This window comes from Desmodus rotundus, chromosome X (genome assembly GCF_022682495.2).
Source record: "Desmodus rotundus isolate HL8 chromosome X, HLdesRot8A.1, whole genome shotgun sequence".
Taxonomy (NCBI): domain Eukaryota; kingdom Metazoa; phylum Chordata; class Mammalia; order Chiroptera; family Phyllostomidae; genus Desmodus; species Desmodus rotundus.
The window spans coordinates 22498561-22521380 of record NC_071400.1 but is presented as its reverse complement, the minus strand read 5'-3'; the positions used below and the strand labels follow the sequence as shown (position 1 = coordinate 22521380).

The window sequence follows — 22820 nt, the reverse complement described above, 5'->3', positions numbered from 1 at the left end:
CTACATCACTCTTGCTTATAGACCTTGGCCAATCTGTTATAAATTTATCTCTCTATAGTCTCTAACATATTTCTTTTATGGTAATATCATAAAAAGGGTCGAGTGTATTTTTCCATTTTATATAAAGATGCTCCAGATAAGACTGGCCAATTCGACTCTGGATACTGGAGGTGGAGGCAATAACAGTCTTACTCACATTATGAGAAGCCCAGCAGGATAAGATTTAAGTTAGATGGAAGGAGCTCAGAAAACTGAATGCTCATGTCCTGAAAATTAGCTAAGGATCTCACCATGACGGTCAGTATGCTTTGGCTATAAGGGAACAGTGGGAAGACTACTCAGAAGGGAACCTTGTACTTCATGCCACATGTCTCCAGACTGCATGGAAAATTGACCCAAATTATCATACACTGGGCATGTTTCTTGCTCCCTGTTGAACTGAGAGTATACCAAGTTAATGTGAGAAGCAAAAGACAGACATCTGAGACCTGTTAAGAATGAAGCCAGCCACTCTGAGAAACACGTAAAACAGAAAGACTACAGGGGGGAAAAAAAGGTACACGCAAAACTATAAACAAATTTCCTCTCTCTAACCTATTCTCTAGAAAAGGAAAGGTAATCAAAGGGTCCAGAAAGCTGGAACTTTTTGTTAAAAAAAATCAAAGCTTGTATGAGAAAAAAGAGTGATTTACCAATCCCAAGACTTACTGAGTCAGCTATAAGGAAAATTTTCACCAATATCTGAAGTCTAGAACTAAATATTTTTAAAAGAAAGATTTCCTAGTAAAACTGTAAGGAAAACACTTGCTTATACAATATAATGAGAACGGTTTATACAACATTGATGTAACCTGGCAGCCAAGGAGAGTGGACTGGAATGCACATGCATGAACAAGGACTTCACTGCCCTAGTCAATGGGGCAGTAGATGCCCTTGAGTGAGCATGTGTACTGTGTGGCCATCACATTCAAAATGACTGAGCGAGTAGAGCAATGAATCTGCATCAGATTTTTCATTAAGCTTGAACATTCCTCTGCAGAAACTATTCTGATGATTCATAAGGCTGCATCTATGGGCAACTCATGATTGGCAGCTTCATCACCACAACATGCCTTCTCATGAATCACATCTCCTGCAGAATTTTTTGGTGAAATGTCAAATCACCCAGGGAACTCAGCACCTCTACAGCCCAGATTTGGCACCCTGTCACTTTTGGTTTTTCCCAAAACTAAAATCACCTTTGAAAGGGAAAAGATTTCAGACTGTCTATGAGATTCAGGAAAAAACAACAGGGCAGTTGATGGTGATTGGGAGAACTGTGTGAGGTCCTAAAGGTGCCTACTTTGAAGGAGACTAAGGCATCATTGTCCTATGTACAGTGTTTCTTGTATCTTGCATCTTCTTCAATAAATGTCTCTATTTTTCATATTACCTGTCTGGATACCTTCTGGACAGACCTCATATATGGCATATATGGATGAGCAAAGTCAGTCTAGAAAAGTGTTATCACGCTCAGAACATATGGTGATCCATGTTTCTAAGATTAATAGTGACAGCAATTAGAAGAGAAATTGTTGTTGTGATATGCCTATATTCAATCAAAATCACATAATGATCAAATTGCTAGTAGAGTTTAGAGTATAAGAAATTGGCATCAGATTTACTCATCACAGGAGAAAACTAATAAGGAGAGAGTGACCTAGAGATATAAACTCTAGATTTATACTCAATACCTGCCAAAGAAACTTTGTATAGAATAAAAAGTAAGAGTTTGTAATAGTCATCTAGGGTGGCCAAAACAAATTACCACAACTTGATGCCTTAAAATGATAGAAATGTATCCTCTCACAGTTTTGGAGGTCAGAAGTTTGAAATCAAGGTGTTACCAAGGTTGATGCCTAGCCATGAGAATCCATTCCACTCCTCTCTCCTAGCTTCTGGTTGTTGCCAGCATTTCTTGGCTTGCAGCTGCATCACATTAATCCCTGCTTCCACCTTCACAAAGCCTTTCCTTCTGTCTCTCCACATCTCAAATCTCCCTCTCTTTTCTCTTATTATAAGAACACCAGTCAAGAGATTTAGGGCCCACCTCAAATCCAGGATGTTGTCATCTCAAGATCTTTAATTAAATTACATTCATAAAGACCTTATTTCGAGCCCTGGCTAGTGTGGCTCAGTATATTGAGCACCAGCCTGCAAACCAAAGGGTTGCCGGTTCAATTCCCAATCAGGGCACATGCCTGGGTTCTGGGCCAAGTCCCCATTAGGGGGTGCATGAGAGGCAACCACACATTGATGTACATTTCTCTCTCTCTCCCTCCCTTCCCCTTTCTCTAAAAATAAATAATGTCTAAGAAAAAGACCTTATTTCCAAATAAGGTCACATTCCCAGGTATTAGAAGTTAGGGTTGGGCATATGCTGTTGGGGTACACAGTTCAACCCATTACAGAGTTGATCAGGACAAGAGAGTTAACTTCCAACAGCTGCTCAGGGTAGTCAATTCAACAACTAAATTCATCCCTTTTATGTGCTCCAGACTTGTTTAATGTATTATTGAAGTAAATGTTTCAGTTGTCTTATACCTTTTCAAAAGGAATATTAGTCAGCCATAAAAAACAACATCTTACCATTTGCGACAGCATGCATGGACCTAGAGGGTATTATACAAGTGTAATAAGACAGTGAGTCAAATACCATGATTTCACTTACATGTGAAATCTAAACAACAACGTAAGCAAACAAACGAAACAAAAACTGACTCATAGATACACAGAATAAATTGATGGTTGCCAGAAGGAAGGCGGGTTGGGTGATGGGTGAAAAAGGTAAAGGGATTGAGAAGCACAGGTTGGTAGTTACAAAATAATCAAGGGTATGTAAAATACAGCTTAGGAAATATAGTCAGTAATACTATAATAACTATGTATGGTGCCTGGTGGGCACTGGAAATATCAGAGAGAACTCTATGCCATACATCTGAAACTAATATAAAATAATATTGCATGTAAAGTTATTCCTTATCAAAGAGCTCAGCATTCATTGGTCTAGGGGGAATTGTTCATTCTTAGGGGCTTGACTCTTCCAAGGTCTTCCTAGATGGGCAGAGACACTAACTGAAAAACGTAATTTATCCAGAGCTCTGTCCTGAGGCCCATCCCTCAGCAATAGGAGCTAAAGCTCCTATATTGCTTTAAAACCTAAAACAGAAATCCTAATGGTTGCATGCATCATGGTACTCTGAAAAGAAATAAATACGTGGTAGAGACATTAGCACATTAAATAAAAGTTTTAATTTAGATAATGAATCCAATAACATGTCCTCTGTCTGTAAGTGCCAACCTGTCTGGTACATAGTAGATGCTCAATAAATACATATTAACTCTTTGATTGAAACACAGATTACTGTGTTTCAGCCCATATTCATGGTTTAGCTGTGAGAGTAGGGTACAAGAGGCCAAAGCTGTAAATCAAATTGTCAGGCAGGCTGAGTGGCTGTGGTTACTAGCAAACAACTTCTCTCTCATGTCTTAAAAAAATCAAGTCGAAGATATCAATGACTGTGTGCAGAACCAATAAAATGATTAGTGCCTTTGGCTTCCAAGTGTATAAACTTCAGGAATATGGCAGAAGGAAAAGTATATTCTAGAATGTAGCAGGAAGCCAGATATAGTCATGCATGATAACTGGAAATAAGTTCTGTTTACATCACATTTTGTATTGACAAGACACACCCATTTCCTCCAATGCCAATGATACACATAATCTATGATCCCAGCACATACACATGCAATTCACTCTAGGGTAAAAGTATTAAAGGGAAACAGCCAATACTCCTCATGTTTCCTATTATAATAAAGTCTCAAAAGATGTATTACCTTATCAAATAGGATGGCTGTGATAGAACCCAAAACTAAATAACGCATTAGCCTTTTCTATAACATTATATAACATAACGCTAAACATTCTGTATATTATATGCTGGGAGTCTTTAATTTTTCCTTTTTAAAAAAAGGTTTTATTTATGCACTTTTAGAGAGGGGGAAGGAGGGAGAAAGAAAGGGAGAGAAACATCAGTGTGTGGTTGCCTGTCACACACCCCCTACCAGGGACCTGGCCTGCATGTGCCCTGACCGGGAATTGAATCAGCAACCCTTTGGTTCACCAGCACTCAACCCACTGAACCACACTAGCCAGGTTGTATGCTGGGAGTCTTAAATGGAGGAGAAACTCCACATCAAACACTTGTCACTTTATCTCAGGTATAACAATAACAAAGAATACCTAATCTTCCCTTTGTATAGTTTATGGCAGGGGTGTCAAACTCATTTTCACCAGGGGCCATATCAGCCTCCTGGTTGCCTTCAAAGGGCCAAATGTAATTTTAGGACTGTATAAATGTTACTCCTTAACTAGGGACAAGGAGCTCCGAGCTGCCTCTGGGTACAAACAAAGTGCTGGGCTGGATAAAACAGGGCAGAGGGCCGGATTTGGCCCTCGGGCCTTGTGTTTGCCACCTGTGGTTTATGGGATTGCTCCTCTTATGACTTCTGTGTGAGTAAAAATGTGTAAAAAATTAAAGGAGCCCACATTGACAGAGTGGAGAAAATCGGTGGCCTGATGTCGAAAAACACCCTTCTATATTACCCAGACTGCACTGCACTATAAAAATATGGGTTTTTTCTTTGGAATGTTTACAAATCAGATAGGTCTGGCTAGAAAAGACACTGATACTTAACTAGAAGGCAACAAAATATAATAAAATGTTCCTAGACCCAAGAAGTATGTGGGGGGTGTATTTTGGGGAGGAGGTTGTATTTGATTGAGCTTTATAAATCCTACAGTGAACGTGCTATAATGAAACACAAATTATGCTGCCTTTGAGCAATAAACTGGAGGACTGACACCTTAACTTGTCTGTTTCTGGGTGTGTGCCTCTTCCTAGCAATTAACTACGGTGGTTTTATTACGGCCTGTGGAACTGCTAATCAATAGGGTGGGATGCTAGTTACAGTCCACAGCCGGTTCTGTGTGCCTGCATAATGCCCACAATTTTGCTCCCAGCTGTTTGGTCTAATCCATTTATGGCTGTTTATGGCTCACAGTCAGAGAAATCTTCTATTTATAGCTCATTCATCATTCTTAACATTTTAACAAATCCAGGCCAAATGTTCTGAGGGTGGGAAATAAATCCAGACTCCCCCTGTCCCTCTTGCTCTTTCAGCACATCAAACCCTTCTTCCTTTAAAAGGCTCACAAGCCATACATATTTTCTCACACTCCAAATTTTCATTAAACTGGTTTCACCTGATCTATGAGATTATGCTACTAGAAATTTAAAAGGTAAATGTGTAATTCTAATATCTTTTCAGCCTTAAGGGAACTAGAGAATTCTAAAGTGTTTGTCCTGGTTCTTTGGAAATAGGGTAGGATGGGCATGGGAGAAAGTCAATAACCAGTTGTGAATATTGCCATTATGTTAATGGAAATCCAGACTAGAAAATTAATATCAGTTAAGAGTGTCACCAATATGCAATTAACTAAATCTCCCAAAATTAGTTTAAATCCCATGTTTTCCATATTTGTTTTGCAGATAGAGTACCATCATATTCCTACACCTATGTACATCATCAGTGATAATAAGTCAAGGGATTGTTCAGATCCATGCTTTTTGAAACCAGTGCTCTCAAAGCCTGTTGGTAAATTTTGATAAATATTACAAAAAAAATTTGTTTGGTCTTGATTCAAGATAAAATGCACCATGACACCCACGAGTCAACGCCCTCCAGTCAAAGACTACCAAAAACACACCATTGAGTCTCTTTAATTTTCTTGGTTCATTGCAATGAGGTGACAGCATACCATGGGGGATAGTGGGGACATTTCAGTGAAAAGAACTTGTTACAGGATTTAGGCTTGCACTAATTTACTCTGGGGAAGGTTTAAGTACATAGGGATTAGGTTCTCTCAGGAAACAGTGGTAATTCTGTGATTGGGACTCAATAATTTTTATATAGAATGTACAAGGAATGCAGTGGGGCTAAAACCGCAGTTGGTGAAGAAGTATCACTCACTTACCAGAATAGTAGACATTTAGTCATTTTTGTGCTTTAGAAGGTGTGCTTGTTTTAGTCTGTGCTCAGACGTGCTTTCAAAGTGGTCTTATCTTACCTTGTGCTTTTATGGTCATAGAGTGACCTTGTCTGATGTTGGTGTTTTGAGAAATGTGTTTATGTTCAACAGAACACCCAGGTATACCTGTGAGCACCACATAAGCAATAAGCAGACAGCAGTAAAGGGCCATGATTTTCTTTCTCACAGGTTTTGTTAAGGGAAGAGAACTGTCATGAAATCTCATAAACAATGATAAAGATTCTCAACGCCAAAAAATTCATGCATCACTATACCTGGTGCAAAGTATAGCTCATGGTTTCTCAAAGAACCCCGGCCTGTTTTCATGGTCTCTAAAACAAAGACACAAATGTTTCTGGTTATCATGTCTTTAGTTTTCAAAACATTTTTGCTGCTTATATGAGCTTCCTTTTACTTGGTCACTTTTCTTGCAGAACTAAGCAAAAAAGTAACAATTGTGAAGAATAAAAGGATACATATTTTTAAGTCATATTTTAAAGGTAGGGAGAGTGAGGTTTTCCCTATCCTTATTCAACTCCTAACTAACCTAACAAGTGAAATAAAAACAGACTCATAGATAGCAGGCTGACAGCTCAGGCAGGAGGTTGGGAGGGGTGATGAAGGGATTGGACAAAAAAGAAAAAAGGAAAAAAGAAAGAACTCATGGACACAGACAGCAGTGTGGTGACTACTGATAGGTGGGTGGAGGTGAAAGAGGTATAGGGGGATAAATGGTGATGTAAAAATAAAATTTAAAAATGTTATATTTTATAGTTAGGGGAGAGTGAGTTTGATACCATACTTAATCAACTCCAAATAAACCTATACTCAATTTCTCATGTATACAGAAAAATGTGTACATTTCAAAAATGTATACAACATTCCTTACTAAACCTATAGTAATGAAGAAGATATAGACATAAAAGTAAGCATTCCAGGGGAAAATACTTTAAAAAATACTAGACTTTATACCCTGGGTACATTTACTCCAGGATTCTGGTACAGAACTCTAAAGGCCATTTCAGAAGATAATTTTTCATATTCCCTAACATTATATCTTTATTCAATAAACATTTATTGAATATATGACATATGTTTGAATATTTATTGAATACCCAATACAGACAAGAGTAGACTCCATGTCCATTAGTATGGAAGAATGAATAATCTTAAAAGTCCTTCTTTTACAAAACATCCACACTGTGTATAAACTAAAACAAATATAATTTTAAATGAATTTCTCAGCTTGTGAAAAATAAGGTAAATCCCTAAGGGGTGGAGGAGAAAGGGAGGGAGGGGGAGGAAGGAAGGGAGGAAGGGAAAGAAACCAAGTGAATTGCATGACCTCAAGCAATTCCCACACTGTTGTCCATGCCCATGGATCGTGCATATATGTTATTTGGCTATTCTATTCACTGTGCTGTACTTTACATCCCCATGTGTATTCTGTAATTACCTATTTGTGTTTCTTAATCCCTTCATCTTTTTCACCCATTCCCCTGACCCCCTCCCATATGCCAACCATCAAAACATTTTCTATATCTGTGATTCTGTTTCTGTTATGCTTGTTGGCTTATTTTGTTTTTTAGATTCAGTTGTTGATAGATATGTATTTATTGCCATTTTATTGTTCATATTTTTCATCTTCTTCTTCTTAAAGAAGAGTCCTTAACATTTCATATGACACAGGTTTGGTCATAATGAACTCCTTTAGCTCTTTCTTGTCTGGGAAGATCTTTATCTGTCCTTCAATTCTAAATGATAGCTTTGCTGACTAGAGTAATCTTGGTAGTAGGTCCTTAGTCTTTATCACTTTTAATAGTTCTTGCCAATATCCTCTAGCCTGAAAAGTTTCTTTTGAGAAATCAGCTGACAGTTTATAGGAGCTCCCTTGTAGGTAACTAACTGCTTTTCTCTTGCTGCATTTAAGATCCTTTCCTTGTCTTTAACCTTTTATATATTAATTCTGTTGTGTCTTGGTGTGGGTCTCTTTGGGTTCATCTTGTTTGGGACTCACTGTGCTTCCTGAAGTTGTATGTCTATTTCCTTCACCAAGTTAGGATAATTTTCTTTCATTATTTTTTCAAATAGGTTTCCAATTTCTTTGTCTTTCTCTTCTTCCAGCAACTCCATGATGGGACTGTTGGTATGCTTGAAGTTGTCCCAGGAGCTCCTTACACTATCTTCATGTTTTTGGATTCTTTTTTCTTTTTGCTGTTCTTTTTTCTTTTCACATTTTTTGTTGTTGTTCAAGTACAGTTATCTCCATTTTCCCTCCACCACTCCCCCCATTCCAGCCATCCCCACTTCTCACCCTTGATCCTACACCCCTTGGGTTTTCTCCATGTGTCTTGTATACATGTTCCTGAAAGCCCTTCCCCCTTCCCACCTCCCATTACCCCTCCTACCTCCCCTCTGGTTACTATCAGTTTGTTCTTAATTTCAATGTCTCTGGTTATATTTTGCATGCTTGTTTGTTTTGTTGTTCTGATTGGTTGTTTTTGCTTTCTTATGTTTCAAATCACTGATTTGATTCTTTGCTTCTTTCACTCTACTGTTGATTCCTTGTAAATTGTTCTTTATTTCAATTAGTGTATCCTTTGTTTCTGACTGGATCTTTTTTATGCTGCTGAGATCCTCAGTAAGTTCATTGAGCATCCTTATAACCAGTGTTTTGAACTCTGCATCTAGTAGATTGCTTGTCTACATTTTGTTTAGCTCTTTTTCTGGAGGTTTGGTCTGTTCTTTCACTTGGGCTGTGTTTCTTTGTCTCATTTTTGGAAACCTCCTCACATTTCTGTGTATGCATTAAGTAGAGCTGCTACATATCCCATGCTTGATGTAGTAGGTGTCCTATAGGGCCCAGTGGAACAGCCTTCCTATTACCCAAGCTGTGTATTCAATATGTGCCTGCCTTGTGGGCTGTGTATACCCTCCTCTTGTAGCTGAGCCTTGATTACCGTTGGCACATCCAAGGTCAGCCACTGCCTGTGTTCTGTCTGGGGTCACACAGCATAAGCTACAAGTGATCTGTAGGTGGCTGCTATTTGTGCTGGGCTTGGGGGTGCCCAGGAAAGGGCAAGCTGTGAACCAAGCCTGACTGCTGCTAGTGCCAGGACTGGGGCAACTTAGTGAGTGGTACAGGACTTGCTGAAGCCAGATGCTGCTTGCCTGAGAGAATTTAGGAATATCTGAATCATGGACCAAGGCAAGCCATTTATATGGAAAAGTTGCTAGAAACAGCTTGGGTGGGCCTGAAAGTTGGGTGGTGCAAGGCCTCAGATAATCACCAGGGTGGGGCAAATATTGTGAGTCAGGTTTAAAGAGTCTCAGATATGGCACCTGGCTGCCAGTTCTGTGGCTCTGTTGGGGAGGGACCAGAAAAGGAATAATGCCCCCTGCCAGCACTTCTTCCTGGGAGAAAGCTGCCCTCTAGCTCTTGACCTGGTGCTGGACACTACAGTCCTTCCTCATATGATTCTGATGCCTTTCAATCTGCTGCCCTGGCACTGGTGCTCAAACAGAGTGAGTCCAGGTAAGTCTGTGTGTGGGCCTTTTAAGAGGAACTTCCTGGGACTCCTGAAGTTTCTGTCTTTCACAGCCTCAAACCCTGCTGGTTTTTATTGCCAGAAGTTATCGTGACATATCCTCCTGGTACTTAAACCCTGGAGTGGGAGCCCTGTGTGGCAATGAGACAGCTCACTCCTAAGGTATCCCTCTCGATATTTATCTTCCACATATGGGTGTGAGACCAACCCATTCTGTGTTTCCATCCCTCCTACCAGCCTCAATGTCATTTCTTCTTTAATTCTGTAGTTCTATGATTTCCATTCAGCCCAATTTCTGACAGTTCTGAATGATAGTTATTCTATAGTTTAGTTGTAATTTTGTTGTTTTTGTGCAAGGAGGTCAGCTGTGTTTACCTATGCTGCCATCTTGACTGGAAGTCCCAACTCGTTGAACTTTTTCTGAGCCTACATCTTCAAACAACCAAACAAACAAACAAACAAAAAAAAGTTCTGTCAAGCATTCCTCTGCAAATTATGCTGAGTATCAAATTACATAAGGCATAGGAAAATAGTTGAACAAATATAAAGTGTTATATAATAATGTTGATTCACAGAATTATGCTTTTTAAAGAGTCCCATAAATCTTGTTGTCTAACTCTTGATTGATAAGGACATAAAGGTGAGGTGCAGAAATTGATGGCTTAGGATACAGGAAATATGTAGTAACATAATGGGGAAATAAGTCTTCATTTACCAGCTAACTTGTAACTGCCATCACTACCAAGTATATCTTCTTAACAATACACCTCCGATACCCATGAACCCAGATACCTCCAAATCCCTGAAACTTATAACTTAAAAATTCAATTCAGTTAATACTCTATTGACACACAGCATCGTCCAATTCTCTTTCATGTTCAAGAACTATAATCTACATTTTAGTAAAACTGTATCTGATCTTACTACAGTAAACATAACACAAAATTCTACCATACTTTTATAGGAGCTGTTATTTACCTAGCATTGGTTATCATTGATAAATTAGGAACTGTCCTAGGAAGAGAGGTTTTTGAAAAAGAATCAGAGATACCACAAGACACTGATTGTGTCATGGAAAGCTCACTATTTCTCATGAGGGTCACAATGAGCTGAGGCACAGCTGTAAAATGCATGAGGAACCCTGACTGATCCCATCACAGTCAGATGGTAGTTTGCTACTCAGTTTGTCATTTCTTGTTTTCCTATGTTTTAACTTAGTGCTTTGTTAATACCATATTGACACTTTCTTCCTTTTCAACTTCCCTCACCAATTTCATATGTCATTATCCTCTTTTATGAGAAATTCCTTTTCTGAAAAGCTGTCCAGTAATCATCTTACCATTGCTATGCCTCCTTTCTGACATGTGAAATACCTACTATCAATTTACCTCCACTGATTTTAGCAGTTTCTCCTTTTTGCCTTAGCTGCTCATTTTCTCTGCTGTCTCCCAATCTCTTTTATATGGGATTTCCATTTCCCATTCACTGAATGTTGCATTCATTTATTTCAGTGACCTCAGTAAGCCTTGATCCTGATACTCGTATGACTGTAAGCTATTTATTTCTTTTTTAATATAAATAAGTTTGAAAGCTTAGCAGGTGGCTTTTCCCCCTCAGGTTGGTATCTCCTTTTAAAAGAAGCTGAAGTTTAAAAGAGCTTAGTGTTAACTGAGTGTTATGAAAATATCCCAAATAGTACATGAAAAGGTCATACTTCAAAATTAGTTGGACAATGTGAGCTTGAACAAAAAGAGAGTTGGTATCATCTGTAGATTTAATAAAGAATGCGGTGACTCTCATATATTGAATATTTTCCAGTTATAAATGGTTCCAATTTTAGCCAAAACATAATGACTGAATGTACTTAGATATAACTATCTATAGCTTCCAAAATTTTTCCTCTAATTGAAAAAGTAGTTTTCTTCAATTTGTTATCCACTAAAATTACTATAAATAGACGTAACACAAACCACTGCCATTTAAATACCATTTATTCTCTTCTTGTAATTCCAGTTATTTGAAGTTTTTATGTGTTTTTTTAAATGTCTAGATATCATTTGGGCCATATTATATGAATTTTGCCACTGCCACCTTTGTTAATAATACACCATAACTGAAGACCTAATATTTACCTTTAATGAATCTTTGTATCATTTAGAGGGAGAAATGTCCAATAAGCTATTGACCACCATGAAGGTAGTCATCGAGAATTGTTATCCTCCACTCACAGTTTGACCCTCTCAGAGAAACTGTACTAAGACTTTAATGGACTTGATTTCATTCACACAATAGCTATTTGGTGACTCGTTTCTGACTTCAAAATTAATATGACATTTTATGATAATTACATCTAAACAACATGATAGCATAACCCAATTGATCCTAATTGATGGACATCCTACAAAATACCTGACCAATACTGCTCAAAATTGTCAAGGTCATAAAAATAAGGAAAGTCTGAGAAGCTGTCATAACCAAGAGGAGGCTAAGAATTCATGACAACTAAATGAAATGTGGTAAGCTGGATAGAGTTCTATAACAGAAAAAAGAAAATTAGGTAAAAATAAAGGACATTGGAATAAACTGTGGACCTTAGTTAATAATAATAATGTTGATATTGATTTGTTAATCGTGACAGATTTATCATATTAACTTAGGATGTTAATAAGTGGGAAAATGGACATAGGGTATAAAGGAACTGTCTTCAGTATCTTTGCAATTTGTCTGTAAATATCAAAATAATTCTAAAATTTTTGAAAAATGTTTATTTAAAATACAATGCCAAGAAAACAGTGAAAGATAACCAGGCACAAAGGAGATGTTACAATTTGAGAAAGAAGAGGCACAAAAAAACCATATACATGAGGAGCTCAACAAACTTACATAAAATAAAATTAAAAGGTATAACAAAAATATGCATAATACCCTCATGTAGATAAACTCAACTTGAAATTTTAGCAAGGAACTTGACACTGCATAAATAACACAATGTTATTATTAACTATAGTCACTATACTGCATATTATGTCTCCAGAACTTTTATCTTATAACTGAAAGTGTGTACATTATAATCAATATCTTCTATTCTTCCTGAAACCAGCCACCAGTAAGCACCATTCTACATTATGTTCTTTCTGTTACTAAAAAATTTGCTAACAGAGTAGACCTGAAGTTTTCTTACCACATACATGCACACACACGAACATACATACACAAATGGCAATTATGGGAGGTAATTGATTTCTTAATTAGTTTGAATATGCTAGCTATTTTACTATGAATACATTTATCATATTGTATAGAAAATATACTCAATTTTTATTTATCAAAAACAAATTAATTTTTAAGAGCGTGAAAGTTTGAAAAAGAATCAAAGAACAAAGAATGTGTACATGAATTATGAGATACCACTAACTAAACATGCACTTTACTGATATTCCACAAGGAAAATAGAGGGAGAAAGGAACAAAAAGCAGACTTAAATAAATAATGGCTGAGAATTTCTAAAATATGAGGTGAGATTTGACATCTAAGTTCATAAAACCCATAAGTCACCAAAGTGTTTCAACCGAAAAGATCTTCTCCAAGACATTTTATAACGATACTGCCTAAAAACAAAGAAAAAGAAAATTTAAAAAGCAACAAGAGAAAAGAATCACTCACCTATGATGTAACCTCCATAAGGCTATCAGTGGATTTCTAGGCAGAAACCTTGCAGGCCAGGAAACACTGGGAAGATATATTCAAAGTGCTGAAATGTTCAACCAGACATATATTACCTGAAAAAGTTATCCTTCAGAAATAAAGGTAAGCTAAAGAATTTCCAAGATAAACAATAGATGAGAAAGTGTATTAACATCAGACCTGCCTTAAAATAAATGCTGAAAAGACAATAATTATTAACAAAAAAAGATATAAAGCATACTATTAAACATAAGTCTATATTCATAAGTCATATTCAGAATACTCTAATACTGCAATATTGGCACTTTAATTGCTTAACTCTAGTATGAAGGAGGGTCCCCAAAAATTATCTTCTGGATGGCAGGCCCTTTGTAGTACAGGCTTCCCCACTAGGTCACTGTTCTAGGAACCTAAGTATCACTATACCAGCTGGTGATGTTGTGAGAGGCTGCATTCAACTTTAGTGAATTTTTTTTAAGACTCTTTCAACGTGTTTTCCCACTTCATGATGGGTGATTTACGAGCACACTTGCCTATACTGCACTGAGTGGTCAGCAGTTTTTGACCACTTATGGCAGGATTCCTGTGCCCTACCCTCCCTATTCACCTGATCTTACCCTGAGCAACTTATATTTGTTTCCCTGAATGAAAAATGTCCTCGATGGGAAATGTTTTGCTAATGTGGAAGAGGTAAAACAAAAAACAGCAGAAGCACTAAAAAGCATCAAAATTGGCGAGTTCAAAAACTGTTTAGAGCAGTGGAAAAAATGTCTTGATATGTATATTACATCAAATGGAGAGTATTTTGAAGGTGACTAAAATTTAAATATATAAGAAAAAATACACAATTTTTATAAATAAATTCCAGTTTTTGGGTCCCCCTCATATAAATGTTAAAGGACAAAAGTGTTAGCAACAACTATATTTAAAATAATATATTAACAAATACACTATATAAAAAGATGAAACATGGCATCAAAACATAAAATATCAATAAGGAAGTAAAAAGGTAGCGTTTTTTTATAAAATTGAATTAAAGTTGTTATTAGCTTGAGAGAAAGAGAGAGCGAGAGAGAGAGAGAGAGATTAAAAGAAAGAAATTAGATACCACTACGCAAAATAAAAAAAAAAAATTCACAAAGGAAAAGAGCAAGAAAGGAAGAAAAGGAGAAACAAAGTATAAAACAGTGGGAAAACAATAAAATGGCATTGATAAGCCCTTACGTATCAATATTTACTTTAAATGTAAATGGCTTAAATTCTCCAGTCAAAAGGCATATAGTGGGTGAGCAGAATTTTAAAAAAATACTCAGCTATATGTTGCCTACCAGAGACTCACTTCAACTTTAAGGGAAATACAGGCTCCACATGAAAGGATGGGAAAAGATACTATGTGCAAATGGAAACAAAAAGAGGAACAAGGGTAGCTATAGTTATATAAGACAAAAGAGATTTTAAGTCAAAATTGTAACAAGAGAAAAAAGAAGATTATCATGTAATGATAAAGAGTTAAATTAAGAGAATCCAACAATTGCCTTGGCTGGTGTTGCTTGGTGGATTGAGTGCCGGCCTGCAGGCCAGGGGGTTGCCAGTTTGATTCCCAGTCAGAGAACATGCCTGGGTTGCAGGCTAGGTCCCCAGTAGGGGACCACATACTGATGTTTCTGTCTCTTTTTATCCCTCCATTACCATCTGTCTGAAAGTGAATGAATAGAATCTTAAAAAATGAGAGAGATAATCCATCCAATACTTGTAAATATATATGCACCCAAAATTAAAGCACTTAAATATATTAATTAAATTCAAAAAGATCTGAAGGTAGAAATGGACAATAATACAGTAAATAGTTTGAGACTTCAAGTCCCCATGTTCAATGCTGGATATATCATCCAGACAGAAAAGTGATAAAGAAATATTGGGTTGGAACTACTGTAGACCAAATAAACCTAATAGACATCTACAAAAGATATTACAGAACAGCATCAGAATAAACCTTCTTTTCAAATACACACAGAATGTTCTACAGGATAAAATATAAAGTGTCTGACAGAAGTAAGGCTTGCTTGAGTGTGGTAGGTAGGGTATGTGAATATCTCACACAAGATGGACAGCAATTTGAAAATTTCACCTAAAATGTCATGCGGTGTGCTTGAGTGTGGTATTGTTATATTACAGAATTACATGCTTATGACTTTGTAATAAAAGTTTTTGTAATAAAAAGAGGCATTCTTTTTGCCAGACCCTGTATGTAAGACTTGTTTGGTGAAACAAGTCTTATCAAATTTAAGAAGACTGAAATCATACCAAATATCTTTTCTGACCACATTGGTATAAAACTAGAAACCAATACAGGAGAAAAAGTGGAAAATTCACAGTAAATGGAAATTAAACAACATACACCTGAACAACCATTAGTTAAAGAAGAAATCAAAACAAAAAATATGTAAAACAAAAATAAAAACACATTACACGAAAACTTAAAAGGCATCAAAACTAGTTCAAAGAGAAAATTTTATTGAGATAAATGCCCACATTAAGAAAAATATATAAAATAAGTAACTAGACAAGTAACTAGAAAAAGAATAAATTGTGCTCAAAGTTAGCATAGGGAAGGAAATAACAGATAAAATTAGAAATAAAGACCAAAATTAACAATAGAACAGATCTTTGCACAACTGTCATGATAATCTTCTTTGTATTGTTCCAATTTCAGCGTGTGCTGCTGAAGCAAACACACACACAGAGCCACAGATTGGCAACACCATATTGGAGACTCCGTCAATGTGGTTAAAATGGGTTGCCCCACCCAGATGAATAACTAAGGCTCTGCCCCATCCAACTTATGGGTGCACTTTTCTACAATACATCACACTACTAAGACAGGGAGTCAAAGCAGCTCTACCTCATACATAAAGACACACACAAAGAGACTATCAAAATGAGGAGACAAAGAAATATGACCCAAATGAAATAATAGAGCAAGGTTACAGAAAAAGAACTAAACAAATTAGAGATAAGCAATCTAACGGATGCAGAATTCAAAACATTGTTTATTAGGGTGCTCAAGGAACGCATTGTGTACTTCTACAACATAAAAAAGACCCAGGCAGAAGTGAAGGTTACACTAAATGAAATAAAGAAATATTTACAGGGAACCAACTGTAGAGTGGATGAAGCCAAGAATAAAATCAACGATTTAGAATATAAGGAAGAAAAAAAAAAAACATTCATTCAGAAAAGCAAAAGGAAAAAAAAAACAAGGATAAGCTAAGGAACCTCTGGGACAACATCAAACATACCAACATTCGAACCATAAGGCTGCCAGAAGTAGAAGAGAAAAAGCAAGAAAATGAAAGCTTACTTGAAAAAATAATAAAAGAAAACTTCCCTAATTTGGTAAAGGAAATAGACATGCAAGAGAGCCCAGGAAGCACAGAGAGTCCCAAACAAGTTGGACCAAAGAGGACCACACCAAGACACATTATAACTAAATTGCCAAAGGTTAAAGATAAAGAGAGAATCTTAAAAGCAGCAAGACAAAGCAGGTAGTTACCTACAAAGGAGTCTCCATAAAACAGCTGATTTCTCAAAAGAAACTTCGCAGGCTAAAGGTAACTGGCAAGAAGTATTCAAAGTGATGAAAAGCAAGGACCTACAACCTAGAATTATTCTATCCAGCAAAGCTATCATTTAGAACAGAAGGGCAGATAAAGTGCTCCCCAAACAATGTAAAGCTAAAGGAGTTCACCATCACCAAGCCATTATTATATGAAAACTTAAAGGGACTTTTTTAATAAAAAGATCAAAACTATGAACATTAAAATGGCAATAAATTCACAGCTACCAACAATTGAATCTAAAAAACAAACTAAGCCCTGGTTGGTGTGGCTCACTTGTGGTGTATGGCCTGGTTGGATTGAATGCTGGCCTGTGAACCAAAGGGTCACTGGTTCAATTCCCAGTTGGGGCACATGCCTGGGTTGCAGGCCAGGTCCCCAACAGGTTGCTCAAGAGGCAACCACACATTGATGTTTCTCTCCCTCTCTTTTTCCCTCCCTTCCCCTCTGTCTAAAAATAAATAAATGAAATCTTTAAAAACTAAAAAAATATTTAAAAAATTAAAAACAAACTAAGCAAACAAGCAAAACAGAAACAATAAAAATATGGAGATCATTTGAAAAGTTATCAGTCATGAAGGGTAAGAGGAAGAATGGGGGGAAAGTTGCAGGGATTAAGAAGTACAAATTGGTAGGTACAGAATACATAGGAGAGTGCTAAGAACAGCATAGGAAATGGAGTAGCCAAAGAACACATATACATGACCCATGGCCATGAACTAAGGTGGGGGGGACTGCTGGAAGGAAGGGGGTACTAGGCAGAGAGGAGCAAAGGGGGGAAATTTCTATAAGTGTAATACCATAATCATTAAAATATATTAAAAAATAGAACAGATCAATGAAACTAAGAGTTCATTTTTTGAAAGGATAAATACAACTGACAAACTTTTAGCTAGTCTAAGAAATGTATACATAAAGGTCAAATAACCCAGCCAAACAGTGGACAAGATGGCAAAGTGTGCACTGTCCTCTAAGCTTCAAGAAAGCAAGCACATCATCTAACCTATAGAGATTCTGGCTCATGCAATTGTGGATGCCAAGTGCTTCTCCACCCCTGGCTGCTGGGTCAACTGCACCAACTTCACACTTGCCCTCAAGGGATTTCTTCTGTTTGCTGAGATTATATTGTGCCTGGTCAATCTGATCTGATTCATCACCTCCACATCGGCATAATTCTCTCTGTCAGTGGTTGAGATGATCCTTGCTGCTATCTTCTTTGTCATCTACATATGTGAGCTGAACACAAGGATAAAGATCATCAACTGACCTTGGAGTGATTTCTTCTAAACCCTCACAGTGGCTATTCTCTACCTGATCATCTCCATTGTTGTCCTCATTGAGAAAGGAAACCATTCCAAAATCATTGCAGGTGTGATGGGCCTATTGCTGTGAGCCTCTTTGGCTTTGATGTCTATTTCACCTTCCCCTTCAGGCAGCAAAGACATAGAGCAGCTCCTACTGACCCTGCAGATGTAGGTGAACAACCTTCATTTCTCTCTGCAACCTGAAAAAAACACTTCCACTGAAATGACTCCTCCTTAAACCTACAAACACTGCTAGCCAACTCCCAGGCCCCTATTGAGGTAAAAGTGCCTTTATCAGGAGAATATGTGTTCCAGGCCGCCAATCAACCCTCCTGGTTGTGGCCACCTTTATTGATGTGCCTAGGTCCCCCTTTTCAAGTATACAAAAGCACACACCAGTTCTGCCTGGACTATGCCCTTACCTAAGCCACAAAGTGAGGGAAAGTGTGCCTCAGATTTCACACTTCAGCCCCCAGGTTGTGGCCCACTCCCAATAACTTCAGCAAGGTGGTGGTTCTGTGGAGGGATAAATATAAATAGATAATAAACAGATTGTTAGAATATTAAGAAACTCAAATAAATAAAATCAGAAATAAAAGAGGAGACACTGAAACTCAACACAAATGCAAAGAATCATAAGAGATACTGTAAGGAATTATTCACATTTTAAAAATGTAATCTTTATTTTATTTTTCTATTACCATTTAATTCCATTATACCTCCATTCCCCCCAGCAATCACCACACTGTTGTCCATGTCCATGAGTCCCTTTTGCTTTTTGCTCAGTCCCTCCACTCTCTAACCTCCCCAAGGCACTAGCTGTCATCTGCTCTCCATCTATGAGCCCGTCTCTGTTTTTCTTGATTCATTTTCTTCATTATATTCCATATACATGCATGAAATCATGTGGTATTAGTATTTCTCTGGATTATTTCACTTAGCATAATATTCTCCAGATCCATCCATACTGTCACAAAGGATAAAACTTTCTTCTTTTTTAGCCAAGTAGCATTCCATTGTGTAAATGTCCCACAGTTGTTCTATCCACTCATCTACTGATGGACACTTGGGCTGCTTCCATATCTTGGTGATTGTAAATAACACTGCAATGAACATAGAGGGGCTTATGTTCTTTCAAATTAGAGTTTTGTGTTCCTCAGGATAGATTCCCAGAAGTGGGATTGCTGGGTCAAAAGGTAGATCCATTTTTAATTTTTTAAGGTATCTCCATAATGCTTTCCACAGTGGCTGCACCAATCTGCATTCCAACCAATAGTGCAAAAGGATTTCCCTTTATCCACATCCTTGCCAGCACTTGCTGTTTGCTGATTTATTGATGACAGTCATTCTGACAGGTGTGAGATGGCATCTCATTGTGATTTTAATTTGCATTTATCTGATGATTAGTGATGTTGAGCATCTTTTCATATATCTATTGACATCTGTATGTCCTCTTAGGAGAAGTTCCTATTCAGGTCTTTTGCCCATTTTTAAATTGGATTGTTTGTTTTTTCAGTGCTGAGATTTGTAAGTACTTTATAAATTTTGGATATTAACCCCTTATTAGATGTACTGGTGAATATGTCATCCACTTCCATGGTTGTCTTTTTATTTCATTGATGATTTTATTTGTTGTGAAAAACATTTTATTTGGACATCATCCCATTTGTTTATTTTTTCTTTTGTTTCTCTTGTCTGGGGAGATATATGTGATAAACAATTGCTACAGGCAATGGCTGAAATTTTGTTGCCTATATTTTCTTCTAGGATATTTATGGTTTCAGAAATAACATTTAAGTCTGATCCATTTTGAATTTATTCTTGTGTGTGGTGTAAGAAGGTGGTCTAGTTTCACTTTTCTGCATGCATCTGACCACTTTTCCCAAAAACATTTATTGAATAAACTATCTTTGGCCCATTCTATGTGCTTCCTTCCTTTGTTGAATATTGACTATAAAGATGTGGGTCTATTTATGGGCTCTCTATTCAGTTCCATTGGTCTATGTGTCTGATTTTATGCCAGCACCATGCTGTTTTGATTACCATGGTATTATAATATAGTTTTATGTTAAGTAGCATGATTCATCCATCTTTGTTTTTCTTTCTCACCATTGATGTTACACATGGGGTCCATGTAAAACTTTGTCCAAACTCATCAAGAAAAAAAAGAGGAAGGACCAAAATAAATAAAATCAGAAATGAAATAGGAGAAATTACAACTGATACCAAAGAAATACAAAAAATAAATAAGAAAATATTATGATCAACAAACTGGACAACCTGGATGAAATAGATAAATTCCCAGAAACATACAATCTTCAAAAATGAATCAGGAAGAATCAGAGAATCTGAATAGACAGCTTATACCTAGTGAAAATGAGGCAGTAATCAAAACACTCCCAGCAAACAAAAGCTCTGGTCCAGATGCCTTCACAAGTGAATTTTAGCAAACATTTTGAGAAGAGCTAACAACTTTCCTTCTCAAACTATTTCATTAAATTCAAGAGGAGGTGTGGCTCCCAAACTCTTTTTGTGAATCCAGCATCATCCCACTCCCAAAACCAGATAAAGACACAATAAAGGAAGAAAATTACAGGCTAATGTCACTGATGAACATAGATGCTAAAGTTCTCAACTAAACATTAGCAAATGGAATACAGCAATGCATAAAAGAGAGCCTATACCATGACAAAGTGGGATTTATCCCAGGAATGTAGGTTGGTACAAGATTCACAAATCAATAAATGTGATTCACCACATATATAAAATGAAGAACAAAACCACATAATCATATCAATAGATGCAGAAAAAGCATTTGATACAGTACAGTACCCATTTCTGATAAAAACTCTCAGCAATGTGGGAGTACAGGGAACATACCTCAACATAATAAAGGCCCTATATAAAAAATACACTACCACCATCATACTCAATGGGCAAAATCTAAAAGTATTCCTTTTAAGATCAGGAACAGGAAAAGAATGTCTGCTTTCACAACTTCTATTCAACATAGTATTGGAATTCCGAGCCACAGCAATCAGACAAAAAGAAATGAAAGGCATCTCAATAGCAAAGGAAGATGTAAAACTATCATTATTTGCAGGTGAGATGATAGTGTACATCGAAAATGCTATAGACTCCACCAAAAAACTACTTGAACTAATAAGTGAATTTGGCAAAATGGTGGGGTACAAAGTCAATACTCAGAAAACAAAGGCATTTTTGCATACCAGCAATGCAGTATCAGAAACAGAAATCAGGGGAAAATCCCATTTGATTTAACAATAAGAAAAATAAAGTACATGAGAATAAACCTTACCAAGGAGGTAAAAGACCTGTACTCAGAAAACTACACAACACTGAAGAAAGAAATTAAGGAAGACACAAACAAATGGAAACACATACCGTGTTCATGGATCGCAAGATTTAACATCATCAAAATATCCATACTACCCAAAGCAATTTATATATTCAGTGCAATCCCTATTAAAATATCAATGGCATATTTCACAGATATAGAACAAACATTTCAAAAATTTATATGGACCATAAATGACCCTGGATAGCCCCAGCAATTTTGAGAAAGAAGAAAAGCTTGGAGGGATCACCATACTTCATATCAAACAATATTACAAGGCCACAGTAACCATTACAGTCTGGTACTGGCATAAGAACAGACACATAGATCAGTGGGACAGAACAGAGAGCCCAGAAATAAACCCAAGTGTCTTTATGATCAAGTAATATTCAACAAAGTGGACAGAAGCATAATATGGTGTAAAAATAGCCTCTTCAACACATGGTGGTGGGAGATCTGCACAGTTACATACAAAAAAATAAAACCTGACCATCAACTTTCATCATATACAAAAATAAACTCAAGAGGGATAAAAGACTTAAATATAACTAGAGGATAACATAAAAGTCCTAAAGGAGAACATAGGCAGGAAATCTCAGATATTCAACACTTCAATATTTTCACTGATATGCCCCTATGGCAAAGGACAAAAAGGAAAGAATAAACAAACAGGACTTCATCAAAATTAAAGAGGTTCTGCACAGGTAAAGAAAACATTAGCAAAATTAAAAGGGAACCAACCATATGGGAAAATGTAATTTCAAATGATACCTTGGAAAAGGATTAGATCTCAATAATATATAAAGAAATCACATGACTCCATTTCAGGAAGACAAACAACCCAATTAATAAATGGGCAGAGGATCTGAACAGATACTTCCCCAAGGAGGACATACGGAGGGCCTAGATACATTTAAAAGGATGCTCAGCATCACTAGCCATCAGAGAGATGCAAATTAAAACCACAATGAGGTACCATCTCACACCAGTCAGAATGGCCATCACAAACAAATCAACAAACAACAAGTGCTGGCCAAGTTGTGGAGACAATGGAACCCCAGTCCACGGTTGGTGGGAATGCAGACTGGTGCAGCCACTGTGGAAAACAGTATGGAATTTCCTCAAAAAACCTAAAAATGGAACTGCCTTTTGACCCAGCAATTCCACAGTGGGCACAAT

The 22820-nt window shown here is 36.9% G+C and overlaps 1 pseudogene; it reads left to right on the top strand.

The window, feature by feature from the left end:
• The first annotated feature begins 291 nt into the window (after positions 1-291).
• Positions 292-18487, top strand: LOC112310561 (proteolipid protein 2 pseudogene; annotated as a pseudogene).
• Positions 18488-22820: the final 4333 nt, after the last annotated feature.